At 38.5% G+C, this 17,215-nt stretch overlaps 1 protein-coding gene across 4 annotated transcripts in view; it reads left to right on the top strand.

Moving 5' to 3' along the window:
- TTC27 (tetratricopeptide repeat domain 27) overlaps positions 1–17,215 on the top strand; it is a 312,437-nt gene that overhangs the window by 37,537 nt on the left and 257,685 nt on the right. The window lies entirely within an intron of this gene.

The following is a 17,215-nucleotide window of genomic DNA, read 5'->3' on the forward strand; positions in this document are numbered from 1 at the left end:
TATCTTTATTGTGAAAAATTACGCATATTACTTAAAAGACACTCAAAATTACCCAGTCTGAGGAGCAGAAGAGAAGTGAACAGAGCCCAAGGAACCTGTGGGACACCATTAAGCTTGCCAAAATACACACTGTGGGAGTTCCAGAAGAAGAAAGAAAGAAAGGGGTAGAGGGACCATTCGAAGAAATGATGGCTGAAAACTTCCCAAATTTAACAAAAGACATGAATATACACATCCAAGATGCTCAAAGAACTCCAAACAGGATAAACTCAAGTAGATCTATAGCATGCCATGTTATATTCAAACCAGTAAATGCCAAAGATAAAGAGAGAATTCTGAAAGCTGCAAGAGAGAAGCAAACTGTCACATAGCAGGGCGCCTCAATAATATTAAATGCCAATTTTCTCATCATAAACCATGGAAGCAAGAAGTGGGAAGACATATGCAAAGCACTGAAAGCAAAAAATTGCCAACCAAGAGTTCTATATCTGATAATCTTTCAAAAATGAAGTCGGGTTAAGACATTTCCAGGTAAACAAAAAGCTGAGGGGCTTTGTCACCGCTAGACTGGCCCTATAAGAAATGCAAAAGGGAGTGTCGGATTGAAAGGCAACGACACTAGACATTTAACTGAAGCCACATGAAGAAATAAAGATTCCGGCAAAAATAATGATATGGGTAAATATAAATACCAGGACTACTGTATCTTTTACTTGTAACTCCACTTTTTATTTCTTACAGGATCTAAAAGGCAAATGCATAAAATGTAATGATAGATCAATGGTTTGGGATACATAATGTATAAATATGCAGTTTGTTATAAAGTATATAAACGTATTTTATATGACAAGAACAACAACAACAAAAAAATTACGCATATACAAAAAAGCAATAAATTTCAGAGCACACCACAACAGGTAGTTATGGATCAGATTTTAGAGTTTGGTATGAGTTACAGTTTTGGTTTTTCCTTCTGGCTGCTCTAAGACACTGAAGACTAAAAGAAGTATCAATTTAATGATTTAGTGTAATGATGTACATCTAATCAAATGAACCCCTCTTCATTTTTTTCAGTTCCTTGAGATCTGTAAGTGGACATCTCTCAGTCCTCTCCTCACAGATAGTTCCTCTAGCCTTCACCCCCTTTTTCCTCAAAATGGGCATCAACTTGACACTTCTAAAAACCTTGTTAAAAAGTATGTGGTTTGGCAGACAGCTTCGTTGCTGAAGTGCATCCACCACTTTTATCACTATACTTCCTCCTGAATCTAAACCCTCATCTGACTTGGTGAACGGTGTGCCCTGAGAGGGTTTGAAATACACCGAATATCTTCTGCTGGTTGTCCCATACCAGATCTTGTAGCTAAACCAGGCAGGCTTTCTCATGTGCAGCTGCTTGGACCTCCCATGCCCAAAGTACTCATACATGGACTTGCTGAAGCTGTAGTACTCTTCCAAGTGTGCATGCTTTTAGAAATTGTAGTTCATACAGACAATGAGAGGCCTGACCTTGGCAGATCTTTCAGTTTCAGCAAGTGCACTGTTACCTGCAAAGTGCAAGTCTGAGAAAATCTGTTCAAATCTGTCATTTCTAATCGCATCAGCTACAAGGTGATGATGTGAATCAGGAGATGTTTCCCCAAACATTCTTCTCCTTGGATAGCAGATATACCCACTTAAAATCAGAATGCCCAAAACACACTTTATCCCCTATCCCCTGTGAGACCCAGGTTGAAATTTTTCTGCCAAGCATAACTATTAGTTTCATTAACAGTGAAATTAATGGTTCCTTCACCAAAAAAAACCAAACAAACAGACAAAAACCAATTCTAAGAGGCCTACAGGGCACAGTTCCTGGGTTTTGGAATACTCGATATGAGGATCTGACACTGTCCAACTGCCGAAGTCGGGTCGGCTATTCCTTTTGGTTCAAACCGGGTAAGATCCATTGCCTGTCTTCTGCCCAGTCATCGCTGGCTGCAACTCCAGATCACCACTGTCTTCCCCAGTGCCAGAGTCCTCAGACACAGCAGAGGTATGCAGCAAGCGCGCAGGCAGGTAAATGCCTTGCTGGCCATCCTGAGTCCTTGTCAGTGAAGTCCCCTGCAGCATTCTCTGGAAGGGAGATGAAAATCTCCTCCCCATCACTGCTAGACTCTTCTTCCTCTAGAGCATTGAGAAACTGAAGCAGTTTAGTAGTCTTCACCTTTGAGCAGGCTGTCTCTCAGCAGTGGCATCTTTCCCTGTCTGCTTTGTCTTGTCTTCATTCTTCCTTTCTCTCTCCTCTCCATTCCCAGTTTATGCTTCCTGGACACAAACTACTGAGTGAGGCCCATAGGACTAAGGGTTAAAAATGTATCAGGATGGTGCAATGGTGGCTCAGTATTAGAATTCTTGCCTGCCGTGTTGGAGACCTCGCTTTGATTCCCTGTGCCTGCACATGCAAAAAAAAAAAAGCCATTTGTATGGGGTGCATGGGTGGTTCAGTGGTAGAATGCTCTCCTTTCATGCAGGAGACCTGGGTTCAGTCCATGCACCCCCTCCCCCCAAAAATGTCATCAGACTTGGAAAAACATAAAAATTTATGCTTCCATAAAATATTTTATAGAAAAGCACTCGTACCTTGAGTTTGAAGCCATGATGAATTGAGCAGCAGATGGGGTTATTTTCTTTATTCCCAGAGTGTAAGAATCTCAACAAATCAATGGTAGGCAGCCCCAAGTGATCCTGCCTCCTGGTATTCATGCCACTGTGTGATTCTCTCTTCTTGAGTGTGAGCTCTCCTCTTGAGTGTGAGCTCTCGGTCTCCTCTTGAGTGTGAGTTGGCCCAGTGAGTTATGGGCATATGGCCACTTGTAAAGAAACATGTGGGCAGGTGCTGAGATGGCCCTATCAGTGCCTCAGGAGTCCCACAGCTGTTCTGCTGTGATGTGAAAGTGGCAGGGAGAAAGCCTTTCCAGGTTCAGAAGCACAAATGGCTTGCACATCTGCATAGGGCTGAACTGGGCCCTTGGGGGCCGTGCAGGATGTCACTACCAGTGCTAAGCCCAGAGTGCTGAACAGGTACTGGCATCAGGTGTCGTGGCCATGCAGTGTCTGCCACCAGAGCACTCCCCTAGCAGTGCTGTGCCTCCAGCCCTCCTCAGGGAGCTGAGATCCAGGCCTGTCCAGATGCAGAGGGGCAGCGAGGGACTGATGCCTTTTTTTAAATTAATTTTTAAATTTTTAAAAAATAACAAAAAACACCAAACAAATGCAAACATTTTAAACTTTTGATCATTCCATTCTACATATATAATCAGTAATTCACAATATCATCACATAGTTGCATATTCATCATCATGATCATTTCTTGGAACATTTGCATCTATTTGGAAAAAGAAATGAAAAGAAAACAGAAAAATTTCATACATACCATACCCCTTACCCCTCCCTTTCATTGACCACTAGCATTTCAATGTAAATTTATTTTAACATTTGTTCCCCCAATTATTCCTTTTTATTCTATATGTTTTACTCGTCTGTTGATAAGATAGGTAACAGGAGCATCAGACACAAGGTTTTCACAATCACACAGTCACATTGTGAAAGCTGTATCATTATATAATCATCTTCAAGAAACATGGCTATTGGACCACAGCTCTACATTTTCAGGCACTTCCCTCCAGCCTCTCTATTACATCTTGACTAACAAGGTGATATCTACTTAATTCGTAAGAGTAACCTCCAGGATAACCTCTCGACTGTTCAGAATCTCTCAGTCATTGACACTTTATTTTGTCTGATTTCACTTTTCCCCCTTTTGGTAGAGAAGGTTTTCTTAATCCCTTGATGCTGAGTCTCAACTCATTCTAGGATTTCTGTCCCATGTTGCCATGAAGGTCCACACCCCTGGGAGTTACATCCCACATAGACAGGGAGGGTGGTGAGTTTGCTTGTTGTGTTGGCTGGAGAGAGAGGCCACATCTGAGCAACAAAAGAGGTTCTCTTGGGGTGACTCTTAGGCCTAATTTTAAGTAGGCTTGACCTATCCTTTGTGGGGTTAAGTTTCATATTAGCAAACCCCAAGATTGGGGGCTCAGCCTATAGCTTTGGCTGTCTGCACTGCTTGTGAGAATAATAAAGAATTCAAATTGGGGAAGTTGAATTTTCCTCCTTTCCCACCATTCCTCAAAGGGAACTTTGCAAATACTTTTTTTATTCACTCTTCAAATTACTCTGTGATTTATTGGGGCATCACTCTGGACAAACCAACAAAATTTCATGTCCTACTCAAGGTTCCATGTACTTATGGTGTTCAGTTAAGCTGTCTACATAAGTTATATTAGGAAATGCACTAGGGACTGATACCTTTTATTTCTTTCTCCTGTCTAATAATTCCAGCTTGGACTTCTAGGACAATGTTGAATAATAGTGGTGGCAATGGACATCTCTGGCTCATTCCTGATCTTAGGGGAAATGATTTCAGTCTCTCACTGTTAAATATGCTGGCTATGGGTTTTTCATATATGCTCTTTTTGATATTGAGAAAGTTTCCCTCAATTCCTACCTTTTGAAGTGTTTTTATTAGGAAAGGATACTAGATTTTGTTGAATACTTTTTAAGCCTTGATCAGTATGATCTAGTGATTTTTACCATTTGATTTGTTAATGTGCTAAATTATGTTCATTGATTTTCTTATGTTGAACCACCCTTGCATTCCTAGTATAAACCTCTCTTGGTTGTGATATATGGTTCTTTTAATGTGTTATTGATTTTGATTTGCTAGTATTTTGTTAAGAATTTTTGCACTTTTGTTCATTAGGGATATTGGTCTGTAGTTTTCCTTTCTTGTAGATCTTTATCTATTTTTGGTAGTAGAGTGATATTAGCTTTATAAAATGAGTTAAGTAGCATTCCTTTTTCCTCATGAAGAACTTGAGTTGGATTGGTGTTAATTCTTTTTGGAATGTTTGATAAAATTCCCCTGTGAAGCCATCTGGTTCAGGGGCTTTTCTTTGTAGGAAGATTTTTTTTTTCCCATTTTGAACATTTATTTTTTTATTAATAAACAAGAATTTCATGCAAAGTTCTCATCTGAAAGCTCATCCCTATAGCACTGGTAATAACAGATTCTCTTATCACTGTGAGACTTGGGTTGACGGCATATAATCCTTCTATGATTTCAACCTCTATCTCATGCTTGTTACCCAAGATTGCAGGTTGCCTTGAAAAACTAGAAAAAGGGAAAACCAAAAGCATATTCTTGCTTCCTGGAGCCTACCCATGCCAGAACAACAAAAAAAGTGTATTCTTTCTTAATGCTTTCAGGATGAGAACACAGTGACATTTGGAAGTTTTGGTAAAGCAATTGTGTGGGTCATCCCATGCATTAATATCTGTCCACCAAAAGAATTGGCCAGGTGACAATATTAATTTAATTGATCGGACAGTTATAAATGCTGCACTAATAAAGAAGGGAGGAAGGAAAGAAAGCAGGAAGGAAGGTGTAGGTTGGTTCTGGGGAACCAAGAAGAATGTGTTATTATTATTTAAAAATTTTTTTAAACATAACCTACAAACATGAACATTCTTACCATATGATCATTCCATTCTTGGTATATAATCAGCAACTCACAATGTCATCACATAGTTGTATATTCATCATCATGATCATTTCTTAGAACATTTGCACCAATTCAGAAAAAGAAATAAAAAGAAAAAAGAAAAAAATTCGTACATACCATACCCCCTACCACTCCATTTCATTGACTGTTCGTATTTGTATCTACCCAATATATTTTAGCCTTTGCTTCCCCTGTTTTTTTCTATACCCGTGGGAAGATTTTTGATGACTAATTGAATCTCTTTACTTGTAATTGGTTTATTGAAATCTGTTTTTACTTGAGTAAGCATATGTAGTTTGTGTGTTTCTAGGAATTTATCCATTTCATCTAAGTTATCTAGTTTTTGGTGTATGGTTGTTTATAATATTCTCTTATGATTTTTAAAATTTCCTTAGGATTCATGGTAACAGTCCCCATTTCATTTCTGATTTTATTTGCATCCTCTCTTTTTTTTTCTTTCTTTCTTAGTCTAGCTAGGGGTTATCCAATTTTATTGATTTTCACAAAGAGTCAACTTTTGGTTTCATTAATTCTTTCTATTATTTTATTGTTCCTCAATTTGCTTATTTCTGCTTTAATTTTTGCTATTTCTCTTCATCTGTTTGCTTTGGGGATTGTTTGCTGTTCTTTAAATTCTCCAGGTGAGCAGTTAAGTTCTCAAGTTTTGCTCATTTTTGGTTTTTAATATTGGCATTTAGTGCAAAAAATTTTCTTCTCAGCACTCCCTTTACCACATCCCGTAAGTACTGATGTACTGTATTCTCATTGTGGTAGTTAGGTTCAGTTGTCAACTTGGCCAGGTGAAGGTACCTAGTTCTGTTGCTGTGAACATGAGCCAATGGTATGTGAACCTCCTCTGTTGCTCATTACATCTGCAGTCCGCTAGGAGGTGTGCCTGCTGTAATGAATGTTTGATTTAATTGGCTGGTGCTTAAATGAGAGAGCTCAACGTAGCACAGCCCAAGCAAGCTCAGCATACCTCATCTCAGCACTTGCAGTGCAGCTCAGGACTTTGGAGATGCAGAAAGAAATCACCCCAGGGAAAGTTGTTGGAACCCAGAGGCCTGGAGAGAAGGCCAGCAGAGATCACCCTGTGCCTTCCCACGTAAGAAAAAACCTCAGTTGAAAGTTAGCTGCCTTTCCTCTGAAGAACTAATGAAATAAATCCCCTTTTATCAAAAGCCAGTCTGTCACTGGTGTATTGCATTCTGGTAGCTAGCAAACTAGAACACTCATTACCATTTGTCTCCATGTATTTACCGATTTTGGTAGCAATTTCTTCCTTGACCCCATTGATTTAAAAGTGTGTTGTTTAATCTCCATATATTTTTGAAAGCTCATTCTTTGGTAATTATTAATTTCTAACTTCATTCTGTTGTGGTCAGAGAATATGCTTTGGACAATTTAAATCTTAATAAATTTATAAGGACTCAGTTTTTGTTCCAGCGTATAGTCTATCCTGAAGAATATTCCATGTGTGCTAGATAAGAATGTATATCCTGGTGTTTTGCAGTGTAATTATCTATATGTGTCTTCTAGGTCTAATTCATTTATCTCATTGTTTATGTTCACTATTTCATTGGTGATCCTCTGTCTGGTTGTTCTATCTAGAGTGGAGAGTAGTGTACCGAAGTCTGCCACTGTTAGTGTTAACATCTGTGGCTCCCTTCAGTTTTAGCATCTATGGCTCCCTTCATGTACTTTGGAGCTTGGTTGAGGAGCAATAAATTGAGCAACAATTTATAATTGTTATTTCCTCTTGGTGAATTGTCCCTTTTTTTAATATGTAGTGTCCTTCTTTGTCACTTATGACGTCTTTACCTATAGTCTGTTTTGTTTGATATTAGTATAGCTACTCCTGCTTTCTCTTGGTTACAGATGGTATAGATTTTTTCCATCCTTTCATTTTTTGCATTCTTGAGTCTGAGATGTGTCTCTTATAAACAGCATATAGATGGATTATGTTTTTCAGTCCATTCTGCCGGTATATATCTTTTAATTGGTGAGTTTAGTCTGTTAAAGGTCAAAGTAATTACTGTAAAAACAGTTCTGAATCTACCATCTTATCCTTTAGTTTTTATTTGTCAGATCTATATATTATTTTAATTCTCTCTCTTTTTATCCCTTAAATTAACGTTTATTGGTATTCTTCATTTCTGTGTTCTGCAGATCTCCCTCTCCTGTTTTTTTTTTTTTTTTTTTTTTTTTTGATAGGACTCCCTTTAGTATTTCTTGCAGGGCAAGTCTCTTATTGACTAGTTCTCTCAATCTTTGTCTTTGAAGATTTTAATCTCTTCCTCAATTTTGAAGGATATCTTGACTGAATACAGAGTTCCTGACTGAAAGCCTTACTCATTCAGGATCTTAAATATATCATACCACTGCCTTCTTGCTTCCATGGTGCCTGTTGAGTTGTCTGAAGTCAGTTGTGTTTTCCTTTGTATGTAGTAGATCACTTTTCTCCTGCTCCTTTCTGTTTCTTTTCAACATTTGACAGTTTGATTAGTATGTGTCTTTGTATAGGCCTATTTGGATTTATTCTATTTGGAGTTCATTGGGCCTCTTTGATTTGTGTATTTATGTCTTTTATAAGAATTGGGAAGTTTTCCCTGATTATATCTTCAACCAACTTTCCCAGCCCTTTACTCTTCTCTTTTCCTTCCAGGACACCAATTGTTCTTATATTTGTGCGCATGTTGTCTGTTATTTCTCAAAAGTCCAATTCTAGTTTTTCCATCTTACTTGCCTTTTTTTTTTGTGCCCTCCAGTTCAATTGTTCTTTCTTCTAGTTCACTTATTCTTCTTTCTGCTTTTTTGAATCTGCTACTGTGTATCTCTAGTATATTTCTAATTTTGTCTTTCATTTCTGGGACATTTGCCATTTTTCTATTTAATGTTTCAAATTCTTCTTTATGCTCTTCTAGTGTCTTCCTGATGCTCTTTATTACTTTGTACATATCCTTGAGTAGTTGTTCCATATTTCATGTCTCTGCTGGAGTTCTGATTTAGTCATTTGTTTGGGCCATTTCTGCTTGGATCTTCATATGCTTTTATATATATATATTTTAAATTTATTTATTAATTAAAAAATTAAGATCAAACAAAAGCATTAACGTATCATTCCATTCTACATATATAATTAGTAATTCTCAATATCATCACATAGTTGCATATTCATCATTTCTTAGAACATTTGGGTCAATTCAGAAAGAGAAATAAAAAGACAACAAGAAAAGAAATAAAATGATAACAGAGAAAAGAAAAGATTATACATAACATACCCCTTACCCCTCACTTTCATTTATCACTAGCATTTCAAACTAAATTTATTTTAACATTTGTTCCCCCTATTATTTATTTTTATTCCATATGTTCTACTTGTCTGTTAACATGGTAGATAAAAGGAATATCAGACACAAGGTTTTAACAATCCTTCATATGTTTTTCGATTTTCTGTTGTGTTTAGGACATTTGATTTTCTTAATAATGTAATTTTCCAAGATCGTTGTGGTAGTTAGATTCAGTTGTCAACTTGGCCAGGTGAAAGCACCTAGTTCTGTTGCTGTGGACATGAGCCAATGGTACGTGAACCTCATCTATTGCTGATTTACATCTGCAGTCAGCTAGGAGGTGTGCCTGTGCAGCTAATGACGTTTGATTTTTGGCTGGTGCTTAAATGAGAGAGCCCAGCGTAGCACAGCCTAAGCAGCTTGGCATTCCTCATCTCAGCACTTGTAGCTCAGCCCAGGCCTTTGGAGATGCAGAAAGAAGTCACCCTGGAGAAAGTTGTTGGAACCCAGGGGCCTGGAGAGAAGGCCAGCAGAGACCATCCTGTGCCTTCCCACGTAAGAACCTCAGTGGAAAGTTAGCTGCCTTTCCTCTGAAGAACTAACAAAATAAATCCCCTTTTATTAAAAGCCAGTCCATTTCTGGTGTGTTGCATTCTGGCAGCTAGCAAACTAGAACAATAGTTTACTTCACTCAAGTTTTTATTTACTTGGTTTTGCATTGAAGTCTATCTTTTGCACTTGGTATGTCATTTATTCCCTGCCAAACCAAGGCCTGGGTCTCATGTAGTGGATATAATTCAACTTGAGGGTCTACAGAAAGTGTGGCTGGGGTACATGTGTACTTTAGTGGTAGAATGGCTGCCTACCATGTAGGAGACCTGGGCTTGATTCTTGGCCCATGCACCCCCAAAAAAGGCAAAATAATAATAATGAAATAAACTAAGAATATAAGAAAAATAACAAGCAGCATCAACAAAGCATACCTCAGCTGTAGTAGGCTTGCTCCACTGTTAGGAGATACCCCAAGATTTATTTGGAATGAACTTATAGTGGTGCTCACCAAAGGGAGACAAAATTTAGGAAAATAAATAAATAAAATAAATGAGATACTCACATGGAAAAAGCATGAAATGTGACCCCCATTACATAGCATGCGAAAGAAAAGAAATATCTGTATAATGAGTCTGTAGTCATAGTCATTTGTTAAATGGTAATTTCTCAATTACTCCTCCTCCCTCTCACTTGATCGTTCTTTCAGTCTTAAGGGGTATCTGGGCAATGAACTTTTTAAATTTTTCATACTGAAAAAGGGTGTTGACCTTATGAGGTAGAGGAATGAAAATGGTTGTTGTTCTTGGAGAGACTGGTGCCTCTGGATTTTAGGGCTTCTCTGGCATAGGAATAACCTGGAGGTCTTAAGTTTCTAAGAAAATAAACTTACTAAGTAAGACTTCTATAGAGCCATAGATAGAACGCAGGGTATTCTTTAGGGTTTTCAGGAAAACTGTTGGTTGGGCCTTGGCATACTGTTGTAATTTGCAGTATCTGGCTGAAGCTAGTATAAGAGTACACTCCGGAATGACCTCTTGACTCTCGAATCTCTTAGCCACTGAAACTTTGTTTCATTTTTTTGCTCCCTTTTGGTCCAGAAGGCTTTCTCAATTTTGTAATGCCAGGGCCAGACTTATCCATGGGAGTCATGTCCCACATTGCTAGGGAGATTTATACCCCTGGGTGTCATGTCCCACGTAGGGGGAGGGTACTGACTTTATTTGCAGGGTGAGTTTAGAGAGGCCACATCTGCGCAACAAAAGAGGTTCTCTGGGGGGTGACTGTTAGACATAATTACAAGTAGTCTTAGCTTCTTCATACAGAAATAAGTTTCATAAGGGCGAGCCTGAAGATTGAGTGATTGGCTTATTAAATTGGGAGTCCCTAATGTTTGAGAGAATATCAGGAATTACCTAGGTGGGGAAGTTTGATAGTTCTACATTGTTTCTCCAGACCCTCAAGGGAACGTTGCAAAAAAAAAAACTTTTTAAAAAAAATTTTCTGCCCCACCAATGCTCTGTAATTTATCTGGGTAATACATTAATCTGTACAAAATAATAAGATCTCATTTCCTCTTCCAGGTTCTATGTAATTAGGTTTTTTAAATAAACTGACCAGCTGACTTTGTTTTACACAAGAATAAGAAGGAAAATAATGTCTTTATCAGCAACTCTCGTAAGAGCCAGAGGTCCAGAGGATTTGGAATTGGCTGTAATAAAAGGGTTTTTAATTTTCTAGCAGATATAAGACCTTACTTTTAGTGCTGTTAACTGGAATAAAAATTTTTTTCTCAAGTTAAATTAGTCTTATAGACTGACTAGAAGTTGGCTAAAGGTTGGCACGGAAGTAGATCTCACCAAGTCATGAGACTGCCAAATGACACTATTTTCTTTTTAGTGAGATTAATGGTTGTTACTGAGTATGTGGTCTACTTTAAGTTTTGTTGGTTGTAAACCTTCATCAGCAAGCATCTTCAGAATTGCTTGATAAAAGATATGTATTACTGTTAGCAGCCTGGGAAAGTAAGTAACTATGTGAACTATTAGTTGTGGTTGACATACTTAGTAAGGTTGGATATGAAAGTATCTTAAGTCCTTGTCAGATCCTAAACAACTTCTTAAAATCTTGTTTTCTTTGTGTACATCACCATGCACATATTATTCTGTGAGGTTATCTTGCCTTTCTATTGAAATCTTATTCTTTGAATGTTTTTTCCTTTGGGTCTTTAATAGATCACTCATCCTAATGATGATACTAAAAATACCTTCTTTGATAAAGGAAGGCAAAATGATACATTAAGAAGCGTCACATACTCATTCAAATTAATTTTAATCTTTTCATTTTTGAGTAGTCTGGTTCCTAAGAAACAGATTTTTAATTATGATGCCATTTTTGTGGATCTGTAAAGGAAGCTGAGTTCTCTCACCCCCTAATCTGTGAACTATTATAGACTTCTATTAGTAGTATGTAAAAAAGCATCTAGGCTTTGAAATAAACTCACAGTCTGATTCAGATACTTTACAGCTGTGTAAGATTACACTAGTTACTTTCTCTGAGTATCATTTTTCTTATTTATAAAATGCAATGTTGACAAACATTTTTTTGGTTCCTTTTGAGTATCCTAATGGTCCCTGTCCTCCTAGGACATATTAACATAGTAACTAGTGTGACTTAATTAAAATATTTATAATAAGCACTACAATTGGGAAATTGGATTTAGAAACTAAACCAAGTTTCAAGTTTCCTAGTCTATTTGTGCCATGATTTTTCTATTTAGCAATTCTTGTCAAATATCAAAAAGTTATACTTTCTAGTAGAATAATAGGCTGTGCTTTCAAATTTGCTTCATCCTTTCCCTCATTACCCATAGAGAGTTTGGGTTGAGAGTTCATTGTGATCCAGTTTTTACGAACTCTGATCTTATGTCTTATGTTTTCTTAAAAGAGAGATCTGTTTGAGTGGATCTGTCTTGTTAAGCAGATCTGGATCTATCTAAATTCACGTATCTAGAATATGCTGCCAAATCTGATTCACTTATTGCTGGGAGCAGATGAAGGGACAGAAAATTGAAATGTAGATGACTTCATTAGCTTTCGTGATAGGAAAAAATGAAAAATGAGGAGCACCTTAGGGAATTAAATTAAAAATTGTGAAACTTCCCTTCTATTATATATTTCTACCTTCCTTTACATAGTCTGAGGTAACAACATTAATAATTAGAAAGGATTTTGTTATAGAGTAAAAATTCATTTGTGGTTGTATAATTCCAGTAGCAGTTCTGGTGGAGTTTGAAGGGAACCAGGCTGTTTTATGCTTTAATCAGATGAAAAAATTAAGTTCAAGTTAAAAAAACAAAGGCTTTGATAGTTAAGTATGATCTCCTATTAGTAGATACTGCTTTTTCAGTTTTTTTGGCATGGGCAGTGTGGTAGTTAGGGTCAGGTGTTAACTTGCTCAGGTGAAGGTGCCTAGTTCTTTTGCTGTGAACATGAGCCAATGGCATGTAAACCTCATCTGTCACTGATTACATCTGCAGTCGGCTAGGAGGCATGCCTGCTGCAATGAATGATGTTTGATTTAATTGGCTGGTGCTTAAATGAGAGAGCTCAATGTAGCACAGCCCAAATAGCTCAGCATACCTCATCTCAGCACACCTCATCTCAGCACTCCGCAGCTTAGCCCAGGCCTTTGGAGATGCAGAAAGAAATCACCCCGGGGAAAGTTGTTGGAACCCAGAGGCCTGGAGAGAAGGCCAGCAGAGATTGCCCTGTGCCTTCCCGTGTAATAAAGAACCTCAGTTGAAGGTACGCTGCTTTTCCTCTGAAGAACTACACGTTTTTAACAAAATAAATCCCCTTTTATTAAAAGCCAATCCATCTCTAGTGTGTTGCATTCCAGCAGCTAGCAAACTAGAACAGGCAGGCTCTGGGAATGGAACCCAGCTGTCCTGGCATGGCAGATGAAAATTTTGCCACTGAACCACTGTTAACACCGCACAGATATTGTTTTTTTTATTTTTTTACACTTTTTTACTGAATAGTATAACATATATACAAAGTAAAGAAATAAAAAAGCAACAGTTTTCAAAGCACTCTTCAACAAATAGTTACAGGACAGATCCCAGTGTTTGTCATGGGCTACCATATGATCCTCTCAGATTTTCCTTTCAAGCTGCTCCAGAATATAGGAGGCTAGAAGGCTTAAATATATTTTTATTATCACAATTGACTTTTTTCCTTCATTTTTTTGTGAAAAATAACATATATACAGAAAAGCAATAAATTTCAAAGCACAGTACCACAATTAGTTGTAAAACATATTTCAGAGTTTGGTATGGGTTATAGTTCCACAATTTTAGGTTTTCACCTCTACCTGCTCTAATATACTAGAGACTAAAAGAGGTATCAATTTAATGATTCAGCATTCATATTCATTTGTTAAATCCTGTTTTCACTATATAACTCCACTATCACCTTTGATATTTTCATCCCTCTCTTTAGGAGTTTTTGGGCTATGTCCATTCTAAATTTTTCATGTCGGAAGCATCTGTCATTAATATGGGGTAGGGAGATGAAACTATCTGATGTTCTGGAGAGACTGGGCCCTCTAGAGTTCAGTACTTATCTGGGCCAAGGACCCATCTGGAGGTTGTAGGTTTATGGAAAGTTACTGTAGTGTGTGGAACCCTTGTGGAATCTTATGTGTTGCCCTGGGTGTTCTTTAGGATGGGCTGGAATGGTCCTGGTTGGGGTTTGACAGGTTATGACAGGTAGCAAAGTCTACCTGAAGCTTGCGTAATGGCAACCTCCAGAGTAGCCTCTTGACTCTATTTGAACTTTCTCTGCCACTGATACCTTATTTGTTACACTTCTTTTCCCCTTTTTGGTTAGGATGAAATTGTTGATCCCCCAGTGCCAGGGCCAGATTCATCCCTGAGAATTATGTCCCATGTTGCCAGGGAGACTTTTACCCCTGAATGTCATTTCCCACGTAGAGGGAAGGTCAATGATTTCACTTGCAGAGTTGGGCTTAGAGAGAGTGAGGCCACATCTGAGCAACAGAAGAGGCCCTCCAGAAGTAACACTTAGGCATGCTTATAGATAGTCTAAGCTTCTCTGCTACTTATATAAGCTTCACAAAAGAGTGAAATCAATAGGCTATGCCTATTGATTTCGGTGGCCCTAAATTTGACACAGTATCAGGAAATTTCCCGATGGTAAAGTTTAATAGTTCCATATTCTTTCTCCCATCCCTCAAGGGACTTTTCCAATACTTTTTGAACCAGGTATTGTTTTTTAAAAAAGTAAAATTAATTTCTTGCATCTTCATGTAATGTAATCCATGCTAATAGTTAATCATTTTGATGATTCAGTGCATGACCATAGTCGATGTTTTAATCAGTCTATTAAAACATTTAATACCTATCATAACTCACACACGTACATACTTTTGCAAACACATAGAAGAATGTCTAGAATACAAACCTTTGTCAGCTTTTTCTTGGAGAGGAGGATTACATTGGGGCAGAGAAAGAATGACTTTTAGTCTTTATTGTGTATACTTCTGTATAATCTTGTTTCCTGTTTTCTTTCTTTTTTTAACTTTTTTTTTGTATAATATAATCTATATACAAAGCAAAGACAGAAAAAGCAATAATTTTCAAAGCACTCCCCAACGAGTAGTCACAGGACAGATCTCAGAGTTTGTCATGGGCTACTATACCATCAGCTCAGATTTTTCCTCCTAACTGCTCCAGAATATAGGAGGCTAGAGGAATATATTTATCATGTTTTTTTCTTTTTTGTGAAAAATAACATATATATAAAAAAGCAATACATTTCAAAGCACAGCACAACTATTAATTGCAGAACAGATTCTAGAGCCTGGCATGGGTCACAATTCCACAACTCCAGGTGTTTACTTCCATTTGCCCCAAAACACTGGAGACTAAAAGAAATATCACTGTAATGATTCAATAGTCATACTCGTTTGTTAAATGCTATCTTCTCTGTATAACTCCATTATCACCTTTGATCCTTCTCCCAGTCTTCGGGGGTATTTGGGCTATGCCCATTCTAACTTTTTCATGTTAGGAGGGCTGTCAATAATAAGGGGTAGGGAGATGGAGCTAGCTGATGTTCTGGAGAGGTTATCCTCTCTAGTTCTTAGGACTTATCTGGTCCAGGGATCCATCTGGAGGTTTTAGGTTTCTGGAAAGTTAACCTAGTGCATGGAACCTTTGTAGAATCTTATATAAGACACCCTAGCTTTGTGAAAAATATATTGCTTTGAGGAAAATGCAGATATAAATAAGACAGGTGGAACTCACTAGGAGACTGTACAGAAAGGGCTTGCTCACATGCAGTCTCCTGTAGAGTCTCCTCAGTTAGGACCTGTTCCAATTGGGCCTCCTCCAGTGGAGTCTGCTCAGATAGGACCTGCTCAGATGGGGCCTCCTCCAGTGGAGTCTGCTCAGATGGGACCTGCTGAGATGGGGCCTCCTCCAAGTGGAGTCTGCTCAGATGGGACCTGCTCAGATGGAGCCTCCTCCAGTGGAGTCTGCTCAGATGGGACCTGCTCAGATGGAGCCTCCTCCAGTGGAGTCTGCCCAGATAGGACCTGCTGAGATGGGGCCTCCTCCAGTGGAGCCTGCCCAGATAGGACCTGCTCAGGTGGGCCCTCCTCCAGTGGAGTCTGCTCAGATAATACCTGCTACAGTGGCGCCTCCTCCAGTGGAGTCTGCTCAGGTAGGACCTGCCCAGATGGGGCCTCCTCCAGTGGAGTCTGCTTGGATAGGAACTGCTCAGATGGGGCCTCCTCCAGTGAAGTCTGCTCAGGTAGGACCTGTCCAGATGGAGCCTCCTCCAGTGGAGTCTGCTCAGATAATACCTGCTCAGATAGGGCCTCCTCCAGTGAAGTCTGCTCAGATAGGACCTGCTCAGATGGAGCCTCCTCCAATGGAGTCTGCTCAGATAATACCTGCTCCAGTAGAGCCTCCTCCTATGAAATCTGGTCAGATGGGGCCTGCTCATTTGAAGCCTCTTCTCATGGAGTCTGCTCAGATGAAATCTCCTCCCTAGGATCCTCTTCCTCCCATGGAATCTTCTTCCATGATGCTTCCCCCTCAGAGGGAGCTGATCCCCAGAAGTTCTTCTCGACCAAAAGATAATAAAGTGGAAAAGTCTGACAGGCAGAGTGAAATGGCACGGAAGGAACAAGTACTTACTGAAGTTGGCTTAGAGTTTGTTAACAAAGATAGACAGGTTCTAAATGAAAGTACCATATGCACAAATCTCCTACCACCATCACTACCACTGCCAAAGGAAAACTTAAAAGAAGAGAAATCAATAGACCAAAAATTCTACTCTGAAGGAGTAGAAATTAAAGTCCCTCTTCAGAAAGGACAAGAGGCTGGTACTGAGGAATCTATCAATATTTCATCCTCTGAACAAAACTTGAATATGTCAGAGTGTGAAATTTTAGATGGTAAACATCAGGCTGACACTGCTTTGTGAAATGGAAACTGATACTGATCAAAACTCACCAAAGTATCTTGCCGATAAAGACTGAGCAGTACAACCAACATTTTAAAGGAGAAGTTGGTAAATTAAAAGTGATTATCAGGAAGCCGAGGTAGCTGAAAATACAGGCTTTGAGAGAATGAGGGCAAGGTTATTCTTGTGGAAGATAGCTTGTGGAAGATGTAGTAGTGTTCTTGTGAAAGATAAACGTATATGTTCTTTGGCATTATTTTTGAGTATATAGGAC

Source organism: Tamandua tetradactyla, chromosome 17 (assembly GCF_023851605.1).
Source record: "Tamandua tetradactyla isolate mTamTet1 chromosome 17, mTamTet1.pri, whole genome shotgun sequence".
NCBI classification, from domain to species: Eukaryota; Metazoa; Chordata; class Mammalia; order Pilosa; family Myrmecophagidae; genus Tamandua; species Tamandua tetradactyla.